A 21,633-nucleotide genomic window follows, 5' to 3' on the forward strand; every position below is an offset into this window, starting at 1 on the left:
TAAAATTCTAGGGACAGTGAAGAGATGGGGTGTTGCCAGAAGCTGGAATTAGGGCATGGTATTGACAACAAAGAGCATGAGAACTGTTTTGGAGGGGAAGGAAGTATTCTATATCTCAATTGTGGTGGTGTAGTTGCACAGGGTATACCTTTGTGCACCTAACATGATGAATTACATGATATTTGAATTGTGTATCAATAAACACAACTTTAAAGAAGTGGAAGTGTAACAAAAGATCTTGACTTCCACTTTGCCAGAAGACTCTATTGCCTCTGAGATGTCTATCCTAATCCCACTTTCTCACTCTTCACCCTACTGTAATCCAGTTTCTATCTCCACCACTACACAAAACTCATTTTTGTTAAGGTCAGCAAAAACATTCTGATTGCAAAATTCATCTTCAGTTCTTTTTATGACTTCTTACAACTTTTAGCATAATCAATAACTTCTCCTTTGAAATATTTTCCCCTTGTCTTCCACAATGCTGCTCTCTCCTAATCATGCATTCTTAGCATGATGAAAAGGCTCCTCAACCCCCTAAATATTGGTGCTTCTTAGATTCCCATATTTAGCCTACCTTTCTCATTTTCTATTTATCTATGACTCATTTGTTTTAAAGGTAAAGTTGAGCATTGTAAACAAGGGCATCACTTTTGTATTTTAGGGTATTTACCTTTCTATCAATTGGAAGATAAACTTGAAACAAGGCAAAACTGAAGGAAGGCAGGTAGGTTGGGAGATGATATGGAGAAGTGATGGATATCCAAATAGTAAGGCTTTGGAAGATAGGGATAGAGTAAAGAGATGTAAAAGAAAGAATCAGTATGGCTTGGCAATACACTGAACACAGCTAGGGCAGGAAAATAGAATTGTTAGATGAATGGTCAAATTTATGGTCAATTTATACAATCTGAATAATAGTGGAGTCTTTCAGCAAGTCAGCGAACATAAGAAAAGGAAGAGGTTTGGGGATAAAGTGATTATTTCAACTTGAAAAATAATAAGGATATATATATTTTTTTTCCCATTTTTCCATTTATATGACATTCTGGAAGGGGTAAAATTCCAAGGACAATAGCGATAACATGTTGCCAGGAGCTGCTGTCAGGAAATGATGTGTGTGTGTGTGTGTGTGTGTGTGTGTGTGTGTAATATGCAGATATAGATACTTTAGATGTGACTCTATATATGTGTAATAATTGTCTATTTCTTTTGGAAGTAAAGAAGCATTCAAGTCTCCATGTATTTCTCCATGCTATTCTCTCCACTTGCAGTGCTCACCTTCTTCATTTGTTATTTCCAATTCATCCTCCATGATATGATTCACATGCCATCTACTTGGCATGAGGAAATCTTCCTTGACTAGCCCCATGCCCTCAAGTCTACCTTTATTCCCTAACTCCAGGCTGTTAGATGCACATCTTTTGGTCATTTTAATGTCACATTTATAACACTCTAATGAATGTAGCCTTTAGGATACTTTAATGCAACTGTTGATTAGTTTAGTTGTCATTTTCCCACAAAAGATTGTTAGCTCTTTCATCTATGTCTTTCATCTATGGAATGTCAGTGCTTTTTACAGTGCCTGGCTTACAGGAAATAGTCAAACAGGGTTGCAGTATTACACTGTTGGAAAGAACATGGTGTAAGAAATCAAATCGATACAAGTTTGAATTTTGACTCTTCTAGCCAGTCTGTGTGCTTGGTTAAATCGTTCAATCTCTTTGAGTTTAGGTTTCTATAAAATGGAGATTATAATGCTACTTTCCTCATCAAGTTTTTGTCATGTGTTAGTAAACTACTGCTACATAAAAAATTTTCCCCAAACTCTGCAACTTAAAATATTGCCCATTTATTATCTCACAGTTTCAGTGGAAAATGGCTTAGCTGTATTCTCTGCTCCAGAGTCTCTCACATGGCTACAATCAAAGTGTTCACCAGGGCTGGGGTCTCCTCTGATGGCTCAACAGGGAAGTAATCCACTTCACAGTTCTTGTGTGTTAGTTTTTGGCAGGTTCAAATTCCTTCAGGGTGGTTAGACTGAGGATCTCAGTTTCTGGGCGGCACTGAGTCTTCTCTAACAATGGCACTTTGACCAAAGTCATTATGAAACAGAGTCTTCTGGCAAAGTGGAAGTCAATATCTTTTGTTACATAATCACTGAAGTGACATCTCACGACCTTTGCCATATTCTATTGATTGGAAGCAAGTTGCTAGTTCCAGTCCAGACTCAAGGGGAGGGGCTTACCCAAGGATGTGAATGCGTGAATGTGGGGATCATTGGGAGCTATAGAGTCATATAGAACTCTGCCTACTACATGTCAGGACCAAGTTAATAAAACCAAAAGAATCAATAGATGCCTAATATTTTACATGGCAAGTACTCAAACAACTATTTATATCCAATGGATAAATGAACTCATCAGTGAATCAATTGTTCTGCAATTAACTGGAGTAACCACTAGATGGTGGTGCATCCTTCACAGCATTGTGCCATTAAAGTAGGGTCAGAGATTTTGACTATAAGAGCTTTTTATTTATTTTTTTTTTTAGATAGCTAGACTGGGTGGCACAATCTTGGCTCACTGCAGCCTGCAGCTTCGACATCCTGGGCTCTAGAAATACTCCCACCTCGGCCTCTCGAGTAGCAGAACCAGAAGTAAAAAAGCTTTTTTTTTTTTTGATGATGATGATGATGATGATGGAATACACAAAAACACATTTTAAAAACAGAAACTATACTAAACTCCTAACTAAATCTCTTTTGAATCTCTGAAACTCTTACAAAATCTATCCTGCTTCTTCCTTCCAGAATAAATTATAAAATGTGCAAACAAAATAAACAGAAACTCCTCTCCTCACTTTGATGTACAAGGTTTCTCACTTGGATACTATCCAGTCCTGATTTAAGTTTCCTTTTACTTTGACTCTTAGAGACTTAAAAGCTTTTGTATTTCTGTTTTGAAATTTGTCTGTTACCTTTTTCTAAATTGAAGTAAAACATATTCATTGTAGAAAATTTGGAAAACATAGAAAAGAAATGAAGTTAAAAATTCTAATCTCACACCTAAAAATACTTCAGTATATTTATTCTGCCTTCTTCCCTTCTTTTCCTCTCTGTTTTTCTCTATCCTTCCCTTCCCCAACACACACATACACAGAGAAATGGAAATTATATTATACATAACTTTGTATCCTAATAAATTGCTACCTCACAATATCTTTAAGCTTTCTCTTTGTAACACAGTTTTTGAGTCCTTGCCTTTTACTGGTGGGTTTAAGCATATATATATATATAGCTATTGTTATACCATATGCAGTGCCTTGCTCCTATCTTCTCATTTTCTGTTATCGTGGAGTATGGGATTTTTTTAATTGGTGTTTTAAAAATAATTTTTGTATTTTTTGTATATTATTTTGTTGATGTTGGTCTCCCCCAGTGTTTTGGAATTTCCATATTTTGTTTTCATTAGGCTACTTTTAAACTTAAAAACATTTTTTAAATATTTTAATCTATTCTCCTCTAATTATCAAGGTCAAAGTGAAATCATATTGTTTTGATTGCCCACTATGTAAGACAAATAATTTAGCATGTTTTAAATAAAATTTCATTTTTTTCCATGATAGCATGGTCTTTGCTAACAGAATCATGAGCTTGGGAACACATTATTATTATCCAATTATTATTTTTACATTTTGAAAATTTATTTTTGGAGAATAAACTTGAACAATTTGTCATATTTTGTGTCTTCTTTTTCAAAATGATTTAGCCATACCTTCACATTGAACTGGTTTTAATGTTTATGGCCAGTTCTTTAGTAATCTGCCCACTAATATTTGATAATGTATTATTTTATGCTATTTAACTAATAGTCTTCCCAATGATATTATAATTTTTCCCTTAGTCACATGAAGCTTATCTTTAAGCATTTTTAGGCTATGCCCTTATCATAAGTACTATGTCTGTTTTCTACAAATTTGAATGACAGTTTCTCTGTGCACAGAATTTCAAGGTCTTAGTCTTTTATATTCAAAAATTTTTAACTGTTAATTCTATGATTTTGATATTCTTTTGGCATTTATTTGTATCTTTTAAATTTGTTTATTTTTATGTATTTTAAAATATTTTAATATAAATTAATATTTTTATGTTTTCCTTGTATTCACAGTTAATTTTTATTATTGTTTTTCTTCTTTTTGTTTTGTTTTCTTTTTAACTTTTATTTTAGGATTAGGAGTACATGTGCAGGTTTGTTGTATAGTTAAACTCGTATCACAGGAGTTTGTCGCACAGATTATTTTGTCATGCAGATACTAAGCCTAGTACTCAATAGTTATTTAGTTACTTTTTCTGCTCCTCTCACCTTACCCTCCACCCCCAAGGAGTCCTCAGTGTCTGTTGTTCCCTTCTTTGTGTTCATGGGTTCTCATCATTTAGCTCTCACTTGTAAGTGAGAACATGCAGTATTTGGTTTTCTGTTCCTGCATTAGTTTGCTAAGGATAATGGCCTCCTGCTCCATCTATGTTCTCACAAAAGACATTACCTTGTTCTTTTTTATGGCTGCATAGTATTCTGTGGTGTATATGTACCACATTTTCTTTATCCAATCACAGTTAATTATTTCATCATTATTTAGATGTATGTCTTTTAAAATTCATGTTGACTAAAAGACAGTCATCCATTTTTATATGCTGTCTTCTGTCTTATTCAACAAGAAAAATAAGTCAGCTGTCTTTTATTGTTCATCTCCTTCAAGGTATTTTGATTTCTCTCTCAGTTACATGTGAAATTTTGAGGTCTAATTTCTGTTCTCCAGTCCCTTTATCTCTGGGATAGTTTCCCAGTTTTGTTCTCTTATCACAGATGTAGTTTTAAAATTTTTATTGAAGTACAATAAACAAAAAATTACATAAACCACAGTATTTAGTTTAATGAGTTCTCACCAACTAAACGTATCTGTATAACTAATTACCAGATCATACTGCTTTGATTATCTGCAGTACCAGTTTTCCACTTTTCTGCCCCAATGCAGATTTTAATAGCACTATTGCAATGCTAGTTTTAGTTTATTCTTATTATTTTGCACAGCATCCTTTTCTTCTCAGTCTGTAGTCCTTAATCCCATCCTGTTATCTTTTCAGTTATTGTTTTCATTTTTGTGTATTTTTGCTTTATTTCCATAGAAATCAATTTTCACACATATTATCATGAAAATAATGTAGTCTTCTAAAATGTTCTTGATGTTTTGTTATAAACCAAATTTTGGGCTTTCTTCCTTTAGCTCTTTAGCATTATGTTCCCTTTCTTTTGTGAAGCACTAGGAATGCATAATGTACGTGTGTATATGTATATATACTCAAACACACAACTTGTGTCTGTCCAATCCTCATGCATTCCCTCTTGCTTTACCTCTTCATAAAAGAACAGCGGTTTCTGGCCGGGTGCGGTGGCTCACGCCTGTAATCCCAGCACTTTGGGAGGCCGAGGCAGGCGGATCACGAGGTCAGGAGATCGAGGTCCATCCTGGCTAACACGGTGAAACCCCGTCTCTACTAAAAATACAAAAAATTAGCTGGGCATGGTGGCGGCGCCTGTAATCCCAGCTACTCGGGAGGCTGAGGCAGGAGAATGGCGTGAACCCGGGAGGCGGAGCTTGCAGTGAGCCAAGATCGCACCACTACACTCCAGCCTGGGCGACAGAGCAAGACTCTGTCTCAAAAAAAAAAATAAAAATAAATAAATAAATAAATAAATAAAATAAAAAAGAACAGCGGTTTCTTTAATAACCTCCTTTTCCTAGCAGCCAGGTACATTAGGGGAGGCTGACTTCATTCTCAGTTTCAAAGAATAATCCTCTTTCCTCCTACTTCTTGCCATTGCTTCATTTAGAGATGAATATAAGTAAAGGTTTGCTGATGGCTTCTCGGGAAATTCTCATTTGTTCTTTAGGTAGAGCTGTCAGGCTGACGTGAATGAGGAAGCAGGTAGATAGAGTGCCACTTGCAGCCATCCTATAACTTCAAAAACGTCCTTGAGGTGAAGCTGAAACTTTGACCAGTGAGGTGAAGAAGTGGTAGATACCTGAGTTCTTGATCTTTTTGAGTCTTCAAGATAACCCTGCTGATACTTTTTTTTTCTTGGACTTCCTCCTTATATAAGTCAATAAATGTTAATATTTAGGGAAGCTTCATTTAGGTGTTCTATTGCTTGCTGCCAAATCATCCTAACTTACACATGACTACAGTCTGATGTTGAAAGGAATTAGCTTGCGCTCTCTCTCTCTTCCCCACTGCCCCACTCTTCCCCACATCTCCTTAGCAAGTGCACAGCTAGAGCTAGTGTTTACTAAGAAAATAAATGTGTGAGGTATCATTAGCCAGGTTCACTGACCACCTTGAGGAACAGTCAAAGCTCCACCTCAGATACGTAGTAGAAATTCCTGTTCAAGTTCCGGTAGTTGGTAACCACCTGTTGTAATAATACTAAACTGTACTGGGATCTTACCTGTTTTACAAATACTTCAAACTAAGTGGATATCTTCTCTGTCACTTGTAAGATAAATAAAATATAGTCCTCTGTTGCTTTTGCCTTGTTTTGTTCTGCAAGTTGTCATTTCTTAAAGCATGGAGAAGACAGGGTATAAGAATGACAAGGAAAATAGTATTCAGACTAGCTCTGTAAAGCAACTGAGTGACCATCAGCTGACTCTTTCATTAGTGCAGACCCAGGGCTCTGAGCCTAATTGCAGATTGCGGGATATGAAAACCATGTCTCTGTACTTTCCTAAAAGTAGTGGAACTTGTCAGATGAGGTTAGTCACCATTTCTGTTGCTACTTTCTTTGTTTTACATTGGTTTTGTTTAATTCAGCACCTTTTGTTTTATAGTTATGCATTTTCTTCAATTCAGACAGTAAGTTATCTTTTCATTTTATCTGTTACTATTATGTTATCTCTCATCTTTTTCTTGTCTTCATACACATTTTAATGGGATATTGACAGTAGCTACTAAATAGATGCTATAGAATGGATATGGGCCCCTGCTAAACAGCAATTATTGTTGATTACACATTTCAAACTTGTTTATATTGTTTCTATATAGCTAAACTTGTGATAGATATAAGTGTAACTAATTTGTATTTGGGCACTGCCAGATCTAAATTTAAGTTCTGGCACTACCACTGTCTAATTCTGTGACTTTCGGCAAGTTTCATAAGCTGTCAAAGTTTCCATTTATTCAGCTTAATTACCTCACTGTGAGGTTGTGAGAAATGAATAATACAGTAAAATACTTAGCAGAGTGACCTGCACACCATACCTACCCAATAGCAGTAGCTATTGTTAATAATGTGCTCAATATTCAGCATATTTTAATTAAATAGCTGTTAGAATTTATATTTACAAAATGGATGGATCTCTAACATAAATTTAACTTTTCAAGTGTTTCTTTTATTAATTTAACTTTAAAATTAGAGGGATTTTTACTTCTTTTTAACCAAATGACAAATTCCAGACATTTAGAGAAGCATATTACCCTATGGTTGGATAGTGCTTTGTATTTTGCCAAATAGAGCACTTTATATTTTCTAAAATATTTACATATTTATTACCTTTTCCAGTTCTCACAACAACTAGAGGTAGGCGGTGCAAAGGTGCTTACTCCTGTTTCACCATGGACAAAGTGAAAACTCAGAGAAACTACATGGCTCTTGTAGGATCACATATTTAACTGGAGCCATTGCTGGGACATTTGACCTCCAAACACCTCCTCTGTCTTCCATATTTATTAAATAGGCTTGCCAATTAATATATGTGAACCTAGTAATTAAGAAGTTAAGTCAGCCTATGTTTACTACAATATGCCACAGGTATTTTTTTAATCTTAAGGTTGTACTAAGAAAGAATGAAATCGAAAAATGGTTAAAGCAAAGATAAAATGTGGAGGGAAATTTCTTGTTGCATATTTAAGATATTCTTTTTATTCTATGAAGGACATAATGAAATCTACTCAGTTAATAGGCAGCATATGGTATAATCCAAGTAGGTTAGAGATTTTGGGTTTTGGCCAAATAGAAATTTTAAAGAAATATTTTGGTGAAGTAGTTTCTGCCTTTTATCAAGAAACTGCTATCAACTAAGTTATTTCTTCTAAAAGTGACTGCCATTGTTTAGGGACAGTTTAAATGCCAGTCCAAAGCCAGCTTCTTTGAACTTACACATTTACATGGGTAGGTAAAATTTGTGTCTCTGAAAGTGTTTTATTTCCTGCAATCAGAGCTTCTTGGCTTTTCCAGATCAAATATTCCTGTGAAAATTTGTTGAAATTTTAGACCAGGTCTGAGGAAGAGTGTTAACAGAATTAACTGGTATACTCATAAGAAATGCAGCTATCTGAGTCCAATACTGATTCACAGAATCGGAATTTCTAGGGATGTGTCCTAAGATTTTGCATTTTAACCACACCCACTCCTACTAAGGGATTCTTATGATATTATATTTTATAGAGTCAATACTATAAATTCTTCCCCCAGAAAAATGCAAAACAACAAACCACAAAATATTACATATATTTTCAAATAATTTACGGACCCGTCATGTCCATTCATGGATACATTAGATATCTGCAAATGCCAGATTTACCTTTGCATTGAATAAAGACTAAAGTTGTCTTCCAGTACATTAGGCTCTTTATGCAGGAGAAAAGACTGAATACATGCTCATTTTGATTACAGCATTTCACACATTTCATCAAGATATATACATTATAGCAGTACTGTGTTATATAATACAGTATACTAGGAAGTAAACATAAAAAGAGGTATTCACACTTGTAAGACTTACAATACAGTTAAGGAAAGTAAATCACAAATATTTTAAAAAAAAGAATAGTACTCTATGCTGGGTTCCATGCGGATAAGCTCAGATGTTCAAGGACAAGCATGAATGAGAGTTACAAGTAGAAGGCATTTCAATATGGGTAAGTAGCAATGAGCAGAACTCTGAAAGAAAGTTGGGATTTTGAAAAAACTGAAGAGAAAGTAGCAGTTGAGCAGAACTCTGAAAGAAAGTCGGCGTTTTGAAAAAAACTGGAGAGAGAGAGAAAGCTTTGAATGTGTTTTAAATTTTATTCTACTAAAATATATCTTAATACAACCATTTATGTAGTAAGCAATGGAAAATAATGCTGGGAGATGAATAAAAGCCAGATTTGGAGGGCCATGAATGTCAGGCCTTACCAGGTCAATAATATACTTGATCTTTGATATTTTCATGGCTGTACAGAATTAAAATATTAATAAATTTGTAAAAAATGACAAACAGCACTACTAAAGAATGTAAAGCCAATTCTTACCATGGCAGAGAGAAAGCCAACATTTCTTTGAATAGCAACATCGAACTCAATACAAGACAGGTTTTTATAATTCACTGTAACTTGAGTGTTTAATCACTCACTTTTGACAAGACAAGGGAAAAAAGGACTAAGCAAGAGCAGAGCCCTTTCTGATGATTTACTGATCAAAGCCAATTAGGATAGTTCTGGTTGAACTGGGTTGAGTTTCTCTGAAATTACTTTTCAAAGTAAAGTCAACAAGAGCGAGCATGTGCAATGCTGTACTTTCTCCTTGTTAGTCCGTAAAGTAACTAAAAATCACTTACCTATATCCACTGAGCTTCAAAGTATGACTTTTGAAGTGCAAAATCAAGTGAAATGTGAAACTGAAATGCAAGGCTTTTTGCAGCTATTTTGTCTTTCGTTTGAAGATCTCAGAATACTTTCCACACAATAGACTGAATCAAATCTTCCTCTGGGCTCAGCATTTTTTTTATCTGAGTTACCATATGGTTCTGAAAAAATATCAGGTCTGGAGAGTGTGTATATGTGTCTCTTGCATCAGAACTTTAGAATAGTGTAATCATAAAGTAGAGCAAAGAATGGATACTGAAGAAACAATTCCATGCTTTATGCTGTACACACACACAATCTTAATATACAAAATAAGTTAGCCATATAGTAACACCACTTTTTCTGATATCATTAAGGTTGAGAATGGCCCATATAAAAGAGCTTTTGGCATAACATATTTTTATAATTCTTTTGGGAAAAAAGTTTTATTTTAATCATTTCACATTTAAATATTTCAGAAATATGTTACACATTTTCTTGCATTTCTAGCTAAAAAAGTTGCATACAATTTTGTGTCTTATTGATGACAATGTTATTATTTATTATCCTATGTTCTATAGATTTTGATTTTGTTCCTATTTTCAATATCTTCAAGGTACTATACTTTTTAATATTATTTATTAATAAATAAGCTCATCATATTATTTTCCTTGGAGGCAGCATGTTGTAGAGAACAAATGTCTTATCTCAGGAGTCAGGCAGACTGAGTGAGTACCAACCACAAGTTGGCTCGGTTTCATCATCTATGAAATGAAGGTAGCAATACATCCTTCATCATTTATTAGAATGATTAAATGGCCACATAAATAAAGCACTTACCCCAGTGACTGGCACAGATCTGAGACTCAGTAAGTGTTAGTTCTGTCTACTCACATTTATTGTCTAGTTCTCGGCTGTCATTTCCTGCTGCTGAAAATGTACACAAAGTTCTCCCTTATCCTTTTCTTTTGCTGATTCTATTCCACTGCAAGCTGAAATATTTGATAATCAAGCTTGCTTTAATTGTATCTAAAATAATAATGAATGATGGACTAAGGCCTGAGGAAATAGTTAATAAACTTTGCAATCTCTAGTTTTAAACATAGAAACTTTTAGAACATATCTTCGTTCTTGATTATGTTCTGCATAGTTGAGGTCACATACGGGGATTGACCTCCAGAAAAGTAAAATTTAATGGGAATCAACACAGAGAAAAATTGTGGATATGATTACATCTAACTATGTGTTTAAGCAAATAAAAATGGAGTTGGGGAATTATGGCAAGACAAAACATTTGATAAGCACCTATGGCCTGGAACCATATGCTATGAACAATTGCCTCATTTAATCCTTATTAGTAGCCTTCTAAAAAAGTTACTGCTCTTTCCTTTTTACAGATTTTTTTAACTGTGACAAAATTATGAAATTATGAAAACATCGACTCTTACATTCAGCATATTTTCCACTTAAAAATTATCTACTTAGAAATTATGCATGTAACATATTCTTTACTTAGAAATTATGATAGAATCTTAGGACTGGGAGAATTGTTAGAGGCCATTGAAATACATAACATACCTTTTCTTAAATTTCTATTATAATATCCATGCTGAATGATGATTCTCTCTAAATCTGCACAGCTTCAATGTCAGGAAACATACTGTCTCCCAAGAGAGCTGGTTCTATGCTTGATGAACATCAACTACTAGAAGATTCTGCACAGTGAGCATAAATAAACCATCCAAAGGCTTCTTACCATTGGTAGTAGTTTTCACAGTTAGAAACAAATAAAACATAAAATTCCATGTGATGGATCTTAGCTACATGAAGACCCTTCTGATAGGCCCTGGTATCTGCTTTTCTCCTGGTTAAACATCCAATTTTCCCCAAGAATTTCTCTAATGACATGATTTCAAGTAAAATCACTATCATATTAGCTTTCTTTATTGGAGTGTCCATATTTTATCTCTGCCTCCTAAAGCAAAAAATATTTTGAGTTCAAATTGGGAGTTAGAAAGGGATTTTCATATCCTTTGCCCCAGATACTATCAATTGTCATGACAGCCCCAATGCCACATAAAATTTGGAAAGTCAGATCACCATGGATCCATATTTCAAAAATAAGTTGAGGTAATAAAGAATAAAGTAAACCATAGGCTGCTGTGGATCATAAAAGTGTTAATAATAATTATCAGCAAATTATCATCAATTGAAACTCATAGGTCTTCACCCAATAAGCTGTATCTCTTCTATTCAGTTTTGTGGTTTCTTCACCTCAAGTGAAAAGAGTTAACTCTTTACTTCAGATTAAGAGAACTGTCTTCTTTAGTTGACATGAGATCCCTGGCTTGCCTGCTTTATACCTATTCCATTCTGTTCCAGCCAATCCTATTCTATTGTTTCCCCATCCCCCATTCATTTTTCTCCCTTCCTTTTGTAAATCACTGTGATATATTAGATATATAGACTTATTTACATGTATTCATGTAAATTATTAAAGTTTGTGTATAAGTATATATTGTGTTAAAGTTCTCATTTTCTTTCTTCCTTTTTTTAACTTTTAGTTTAAGTTCAAGGGTACAAGTACAGGTTTTCTACATAGGCAACCTTCTGTCATGGGGGCTGTTGTACAGATTATCTCATCACGCAGATATTAAGCCTTATACCCATTAGTTATTCTTCCTGATCTTCTCCCTCCTCCAAGCCCTCTAACGGTACATGTCTTTGTTATATTGGAAAAGAAAGCCTTTTTCATCCTCCCCCTAGCAGAGCACTCCTCAAGTCCTATTGACCAGGATTGGGTCACATGCCCATGACCCAGCTGTAAAGGAGTATGTGAAAGAATATATTAGACATGTGTATTCTATATGGTGGGACACCTGTCTCTCTGTAAGGAATGGGGGTGGGACATGCTGGAGAACGACTACTAGAGGTAACCATCATTTCTGCCTAAGGGAGGTCATTATTTTTAACAGGTTCATATTGCCTATAAATTAAAAAAGTATGCCTTATATATTTTTATTCAAGTAATATTTATCCAAGTTCACTTATACTGTCCACAAAAAAAAGTTGATGAAACTCCTTTGAATGACTAGTATGCTCCAAGCATTTATAGTTATCTCATTTGGTTCACACAAAAATAATTATTTCATAGGCTTTATTCTTTCTACTTCATACGAAATTTCAGCTTAAATAAATTAGCTAATTTACTCAAGTTCTCATAGCCTGGTTTCAAAGCTCCGATTAGTATAAAAGTCAGTGTCATAGTCTGACTCCTAGTCCATGTTTATTCTACTTCATTATTCTGATTCCCTGAGGACTATTAGAAATGCCTCTCCAAGTAGATCCATTGATCAGAACCCTGAATATGTTACCTCTCCTTCTCATCCCACCCTTACCCTCGAGCCCCCAATAGATACATTTCTTCCTTCAGTCCTCAAGGCTATTGTCTGCTCAGCCTTCCCCACTACTGTAAGCTTGAGTAAACTGTATGCTTCAAGAATCAGGATTATATCTATTTTTCTTCACCATCATATCTCCTGCACTCACATACTGGCAGTCAAACTAAGGCCTTGATAAGTAAGTTTTAAACATGAATGAATAATAAATGAATGAAGACGTGTACTATTGCAATGTCTCTTGCATCACACATTTTTCCGCCTTGTTACTGGTTTCCATTACAACTTATCTGACCTCAGTGATATGGCATTTTTTTTTTTTAATGTGGCATATACTGCCCATGATAAGGCATTAATGACTATTTTGTGATACAGTTACCGCCCCTCTTAGGTAACATTTTCGCCTTTACTGAGGCTTCTAAGAGACAAGGTCTCAACCTAAAGGAATTGCTCTTATGGTGAGAATTTTAGGGAGTATGGTACTTCTAGGGGCCTTCATGACCTCTCAGCTTATACTGCCTATGTGAAACCTCTATAGGTCCTCAGGTTCCCCTTTAAGAAAATGTTAAAAAGAAACAAAAAAGAATTACTTTTTTTGTTTGTACTCTCAGTGTATCTCAAACACCTCACATATTCAAATCATTCTCTTGTACAAAATTAAATGCCATTGGATTTTAAAGGAGTGGAGCATAACTGGTCTTTCATAGAGGCTGGAATTTGTCTGATAGCACCACACAAGTAACTCTTGCCACAGTCTCAATTAATAAAAGCCTTTGTTCTTTTTTCTTAATTTTTCTTTCCTTTCTATCACTTGCATAGATATTCAATAAGTTTGAAGTTGCCATTAATTTCTTAACCACTATTCAAAAGCAAAACAAACAAAAGAAAACGAAAACAAAAACAGCATTTTCATTGCTGTAAAGCAAAATAAAATTAGGCCCTAATTTTCCACAATAGAAGTTGTCCAAAATGCTTAGGGTTAGAGTCCCCAAAACTCATTTCTTCATAATAATAATGTCAGCGTTCAGTGTTGTGATCACAACACTCACTAGTGTGACTTAAAAAGGCGAGTCACCATATGCTAAGCAGGGATGGGATCTAAGAATAACAAGGCTGCCTGGTAAGCAGCACAAATGAGTCTTACTGTAAGCCCCACTGATCCAGCTTGGAGGGAAATGAGTCAAAACCAAGTCCCCATACTCTACCTGAGGAAGAGGTGACATTGGAAAACAAGCTCACACTTCTGGATATGGTCCAAAATGATCAGAAACTCACTCTGTCAACCTAGTAGGTGTTTGGATGGATATCTCTTTTTTAACAGAAGGATGTTTGGAGCCAGAACACATGGTTTTCACATTTTAATGGCGATGCTCATAGGTAACTAACTCTTTTCTTATATATGCTAATTTGCACCATGCTTAGTGTTTTTAAGATGTTTAGCAACTAATGTTTAATGCTATAACAGATATTACTATCAAATGAAAATTCGAACTTTTGAGAAAGGAAAAGTGGATATATTTATGCATTGAGTTTTTGGTTTTAGACAATTTCTACTTTGATTTCTATTTATTAAAATTTTTCTTTGATTTCTATTTATTAAAAATTTTTAAACCCTAAGTCAGTTAAAACAGATCAAGATGAAACTTCCTCATTTGTGTATGTATTTTATATATGTCTAGTGTATGTATGTCTAGTATATATATGTCATTTATATATGTCTAGTATATATATGTCTAGTGTAAATTATATAACTTCATATTAGATATTTCATTAACCATGGCTTCAGCAAAGTGAGAATTATGACAAAAATCATCTTCATATACAATGATATTAATTCTAAATATAAAGTCTGCATTCTTTTTATCCATTAATATGATTTATTCTCAAGAAAATATGAGATATGCCGAGTGGTAGACATTTTTGCTATCATGATTATTTTTGAAATACAGTATTATCATGGAATCAGATACCGAACTAAAAAAATTTTAGGAAAATAAAATAAGGTGACAGTTTTTAATTAATTAAATGAATTGACTTTATATAAGCAAATAACAATAAGCTTCAAGTAATCCATCCCATACTATAAATAATTGGACATAAATAACCAATTTGTATTCAACTAAAATACCCAATTAAGAAGACTGAATGGCCCCAGTGGTCCCATAAATATCCCCTAATCCTTTTATCTTGATTGACAGCAGATCTTGTTCTTTGCCCAGCTACTCCAACAACCAATATAAGACATTTTGATCTTTTTTCCCACTTTTAGTTTTCTGGGTTCATCAAATAAATATGTCGGACTTTATTTTACATTGGACATGTCAATAGAATTGATTTTAAGTAAAGTAAAAGCATAAACTGCTGTTTATCATTCTACTTTTCATACCTAATTCTGTTTGTTGTTCTTCTGACTATTGATCTTAATACAGGGTTTCTCTACTTTTTTTGTTCTTTTTAAAATTATGGTAAAATTTAAAACTTGCTTTTCTGTTTATATTTAAAAGAAACACATAATCTAATTATTGACATTTTATGAAAGATCAAATGCATAAATTTTAGCAATCATAAGAAAAAATAAAGTAGGCAATGGTATAGAAAGCACGACCATCTGCACTTATTTGCCCACAAAGGATAAATGAAAGTGTACTGTAAATTGTAAAGAAATAAACATCCTATTTCAAGCCCTAATAAGCTAATGGGTAAATAGTTTTAATAGCTGCCTAGTTGGTCTTCCTGTCTTTAGTTTCTTCCCACTTTACTCTGTGTTACATATTCCTGTGAAGGTGATCTTTATGAGAAACCATGTTGGTTTTCTGTCCAACAATTACATATGACTCCCCACTGCCAGAAAGTAAAAATATACAGTTAAAAACCTCATAAGTTCCCAGACCTTCTCCACTCTGGCTACATTGAACCTTTGTGTGTTTATTTTCCTACGTAAATCCTACGTGCCAACCAGATTGCCAAACTCATTGTCACCTCTAAATGTTAAGCTTTCCCATCGATGAGTGTTTTGTTTATTCACTTATTTACACATACAAGGACCTCTTTTTTTTTTTTTTTCTTTTGAGACGGAGTCTCGCTCTGCCGCCCAGGGCTCAGTGAAAGCTCTGCCTCCCGGGTTTATGCCATTCTCCTGCCTCAGCCTCCCGAGTAGCTGGGACTACAGGCGCCGGCCACCTCGCCCGGCTAATTTTTTTGTATTTTTAGTAGAGACGGGGTTTCACCGTGTTAGCCAGGATGGTCTCCATCTCCTGACCTTGTGATCCGCCCACCTCGCCCTCCCGAAGTGCTGGGATTACAGGTGTGAGCCACCGTGCCTGGCCACAAGGCCCTCTTTATCAACTCGATCTATATTTGAAAACCTATGTTAAATTCTATCTCTGTAAGACCTTCCCAGCCAGGTCTGAAGAGATACCTTTCTCTGGAGGCTCTGCAGCAGCTACTGCCAATACAATTAACTTAGAATCTATTGTATACTGTCTAGTGAAATCTCTTCAGTATTATCTTCATCTTCACAAATTTGTCTTAGTTTTCCTTTATTAAATTCATTGAGGACAGGGACTAGTTCAAACTTCATGTTATCCACAATATTTTATACATGATAGATATATAATCGATATTTATTGATTTGACTTAATATGAAGATTTCATATCTAAAGGTGTTTCATTATCTGTCATTCAAAGTCCTTTCCCTGAAACTTTCCTAAGTACACTCTAATGTTGCCTGAGTTTGATTCTCATACATTATCGATATCTACTGGGAAGCTACTATGTACAATGCATTTCCATAAATATATATTTTGTCCTTCCATTATATTGTAAGTACATTCAGGCTAGGTCTACGTCTTCTAGTTTGTATTCTGAGAGTACTCGGAGAGTACATCATAGAGTAGCTATTCTATAAATTGAGAAAATGGTCAATTGAAATTTCAACTAAGGGATCAAGATATGGTTGCTGTCAGGTACCAAAGTGAATTATGAAATAAATAAAAACACAGGATGTTAAAGTAAATACAGATAACAGACTTCAGGTTTTTGAACAGTTTATACTTTTTTTATTTTTTATTTTATTTATTTATTTATTTATTTATTTTGAGACAGAGTCTTGCTCTGTTGCCCAGGCTGGAGTACAGTGGCACAATCTCGGCTCACTGCAACCTCCACCTCTCGGATTCAAGCAATTCTCCTGCCTCAGCCTCCTGAGTAGCTGGGATTACAGGCCCACACCACCATGCCTGGCTAAGTTTTGTATTTTTAGTAGAGATGGGGTTTTACCATATTGGTCAGGCTGGTCTCAAACTCCTGACCTCGTGATCCACCCGCCTCGGCCTCCAAAGTTCTGGGATTACAGGCGTGAGCCACTTCGCCTGGCCAAAAGGTTTATATTTATGTCAGGGGTATGTGAAAATTCTTCAGAGGCAATTTGAAGGAGTGGATCTACAAGGAGATTTCATTGGAGAGGCTTGCTGCTGTATTGTGAGTTGAACCTTGCCCCTCAAATTGAGGGCTAGATGCTACTTTCTAAACCAGAGTGACCATAGCTTCTAGGAGTGTTCCAGTGTCATCTAAAGTTGGTGGGAGGGAAGGAACGGGCAACTTAGACTAGATTCTCCACCTGCCTAAGGAATCTAAAGATGAAAAAGTGTGATGACTCTTAACCCAAGGCGTCAGGAAAGAGAGAGAAAGAATTGTTGCTGGCCGGGCGCGGTGGCTCAAGCCTGTAATCCCAGCACTTTGGGAGGCCGAGGCGGGCGGATCACAAGGTCAGGAGATCGAGACCACAGTGAAACCCCGTCTCTACTAAAAATACAAAAAATTAGCCGGGCGCGGTGGCGGGCGCCTGTAGTCCCAGCTACTCGGGAGGCTGAGGCAGGAGAATGGCGTGAACCCAGGAGGCGGAGCTTGCAGTGAGCCGAGATCGCGCCACTGCACTCCAGCCTGGGCAACAGCGTGAGACTCCGTCTCAAAAAAAAAAAAAAAAAAGAATTGTTGCTGTGCTGTGTTGGAAAGCAAATGCGCTCCCCTCCTACTGCAGGTTAAGTGGACGTGAATCCTGTGGTTCAGATGGGGAACCCATGGTAGGAGCATTAGTAGGTAGTTTGTGTAAGAAGAGTTCTTCTCAATAGGCCTCTGTTGGAAGGTGAAAGAATCCTACTAAAAGAGTTGATAAAGAAGGAAGCAGGAGTAAACGTCAATAAACCAATAGCAAAGGGGTTGAGGGAGGAGCAAATATGAGCCGTCAGTAAAAGGAGAGGCAATGTCTGCCTGCCTTCACAGTACTCTAGAGTGAGTCCCAGCTGGAGGAATAGAGTGGGCTCCAAGGAACTCATAAGTGCCCCTTATAACAAATACCAACTTTAAACACCTCCCAGTCTCAGAAACCATGGAACCATATTGTATCAGTCAGGTGAATAATTTCTGTACTCCTTCCCCCGTTTTTTGACACCAACTTCAGTCTTCTAGGGGACAGAACACATAAATCTGAGGGTGGAGACAATGGAAGAATAGAAAGAGGGAAGAAGGCTTCCGAATACTCCTTCAAGACAGCCTGAAGTTAGCCTAGCAAAGACGATTTTATTCTAAATTGCATTGAGACTTTTGATCATTCTATGTGACTGGCCATTCTAATTGCTGTGGGTGTTTTTTTTTAAGAGATCGTGACACTACTATCAAATAGTAAGCCGAAAAGTCCTGGGGTCTGCTGAAGATTTTTATCTAGAGGCAATGAAACCCTTCCCCAGTTAAATATGTTTCAAGATAGGGCGGGAGAAAAAATCATGTTTTGCTTTTGTTATGCTGTATAAGTTATTCAATAGTTTTACCCTCAAATACTTGTTATTACTTTTTTTGTTCTTAAAATGCTTTGAAAATCAAGTTTAAGTAAAATATCTTCTAGTACAAAAGTTTCAACTTTTCATATTCAGTTATATTAAACTTATATTGGAACACCCCTTTAGAATATACTGTAGTTTACCTGTAATTCCTATGTCAGTTTTCTGTGCTTCCCAGGATGACTATATAACAAATAGATTAGTTCCATTCAGTTCTATTCTTTCTATTCATCAAACATTTAATAATTCATACCCTCAGCACTGTACAGGTGTTGTGGGTGGCTCTAAGTAAGATTATAACATGTCCACTGTTTTCACAGAGCTTGAAATATTTTTGAGTTGACTAAGCTTGTATGAAAGTAATCCTAGTACAGTAAAATATAAGTACAATAGAGTCCAATCAAGTGCCTAGATATGTAGATCATAAATGGCAGTAGATCATCAAAGATTAACATTGCATACATTTATCTAAAAGTTTACACAAAGAAAGCACTTTGGTTTTGAATCAGATTGAATGCATTATAAAAATATTTAATCACTTTAGGAAAGTCATAATGAATTCATTCATTCCAAAATTAATTACTAAATAGCTAATACAAGCCAGGTACTATGCTGTTTTAGACATACATCGGTGAATAAAACAGACATTTTCCTTCCATCAAGGAAAGCACAATTTGATGAGATTCTAGACTAATATGCTGTCCAAGTAAATCCCTCATATAAAATTATGCAATTTACAGGGCATTACACATGCCCACACTTTCTAAATAGTTTATCTCAATGACTACGGTACTATTTGAATTTTGTCATTAGAGGATAATTCTTTCTTACTACTTTTTAGTAATGGCCAATACTTATTGAGAACTTGTTATATACCAGACAATGTTATGAATATTTACATGTCTTATCTTGTTTAATCTTTAAAAGAGCCTTGTGATGTAAATGCTATTATTAATCCCATTCATAGATGAGGAAGCTGAAATACAGAAAGTGTGTGTAACCTGCTCATGATCAAGCAGTATAGCTGGGGTTCTGATCCAACATCATCAATATAGGAATCTTTGGATTAATTTTTTAAAAACACGCATTTGGGCATAGAGTTAAATGGGAAAATAAGACATGCATATTAATAACAAACAATAAATGAGAATACACTAAATTATTAATTAAAAAACAGTGTGTACGATTGGATTTTTTTTTCTTTTTTTTTGAGACAAGAGTCTTGCTTTGTCGCCCAGGCTGGAGAGCAGTGGCGTGATCTTGGCTCACTGCAATCTTCACCTCCCGAGTTCGAGATTGTCCTGCCTCAGCCTTCAGAGTAGCTGGGATTACAGGCATGCGCCACCATGCTTGGCAAATTTTTGCATTTTTAGTAAAGATAGGATTTCACCGTGTTGGCCAGGCTGATCTGAAACTCCTGGCCTCAAGCAATCCGCCCGACTAGGCCTCCTAGGATTACAGGTATGAGCTACCAAGCATGGCCAGGTTGGATTTTTAAAATTTACCTAATTTAGGCCAGGTGTGGTGGCTCGCACCTGTAATCCCAGCACTTTGGGAGGCCGAGGCGAGTGGATCACGAGGTCAGGAGATCGAGACCATCCTGGCTAATGTGGTGAAACTCCGTCTCTACCAAAAAAAAAAAAAATTAGCCAGGCGTGGTGGCAGGCACCTGTAGTCCCAGCTGCTCGGGAGGCTGAGGCAGGAGAATGGTGTGAACCTGGGAGGCAGAGCTTGTAGTGAGCCAAGATTGCACTACTGCACTCCAGCCTAGGCGACAGAGCGAGACTCCATCTCAAAAACAAAACTAGTTAATTTAGGGTCTGATGGTAAAAGTGCTTTGGAATTTACACTTTGCTCTTTCTACACCTCAATGTATTCTGTGAAAGAGAACTAAAAATATCTGCTTTGAAAACCTCAGAAAATTGTAGTGAGCACAAATATAATAATTTGAATGAAGATGTTGGGGAAACCATAAAGTCCTATGCATATGTCAGTTTTTATTGTTACTCTTTGTTCATCTGAATCTCCCTGGAAAAGCAACGGCCATCCCCTTTAAAAGGTGTTATACTTCTTCGTGTTACTTTTTTTAAAATGAATTCTAATAATTTCCTAATTAGATAGCTTTTTTGACTTGGAATCAGAAAACAAAAATAGAAAGTGAAGTTAAAACAATAAACAGGAAAGGAGCTTGTTATGGTGTACACATCATGATTTACACTAGCATTGTAGGGAAGGGGGAAACGGGGACTTCCATTCACCTTAGAAGCCCTTCATGGTGAGAGCTGTTTGGACTATTTATATTTCTGGCAAACTCTTAGGAATTATGGGGAAATATAAACAAGATATAAGACAAAATCACTGTTTCCAAGTAGAATAGAATGAAATCTACAGCCAAGGACAGAATATACAATGTCTGAGAAAAAAGTCCCGAAATAAATAAATTGTATCTTACATCAATGCCAAGAGCGATCTTTTTTCTCTTTTTGGTTTGTATGATATTCAGTGCTGCATGTATATCTGACAATGATAGCTGGAATCAATCACAGTGTTTAGCAAATTATCTATTCCTAGAGGAAGAATACAAAGCCTGCCATGACTGCATCTTTTTTCTTCACGACACATGTGGAATATAGAATTGATTTTACTTTCCCTTAATAAGTGTTTACATTTTACTCCATTACAGTTCTAAATCTGAGCTATCCATGCACTTCTGCAAGATTATACATGCAAATTATGT

At 35.6% G+C, this 21,633-nt stretch overlaps 1 protein-coding gene across 2 annotated transcripts in view; it reads left to right on the forward strand.

Moving 5' to 3' along the window:
* Nucleotides 1–21,633, forward strand: part of CRB1 (crumbs cell polarity complex component 1) — a 207,904-nt gene that overhangs the window by 122,839 nt on the left and 63,432 nt on the right. The window lies entirely within an intron of this gene.

This window comes from Macaca mulatta, chromosome 1, assembly GCF_049350105.2.
Source record: "Macaca mulatta isolate MMU2019108-1 chromosome 1, T2T-MMU8v2.0, whole genome shotgun sequence".
NCBI classification, from domain to species: domain Eukaryota; kingdom Metazoa; phylum Chordata; class Mammalia; order Primates; family Cercopithecidae; genus Macaca; species Macaca mulatta.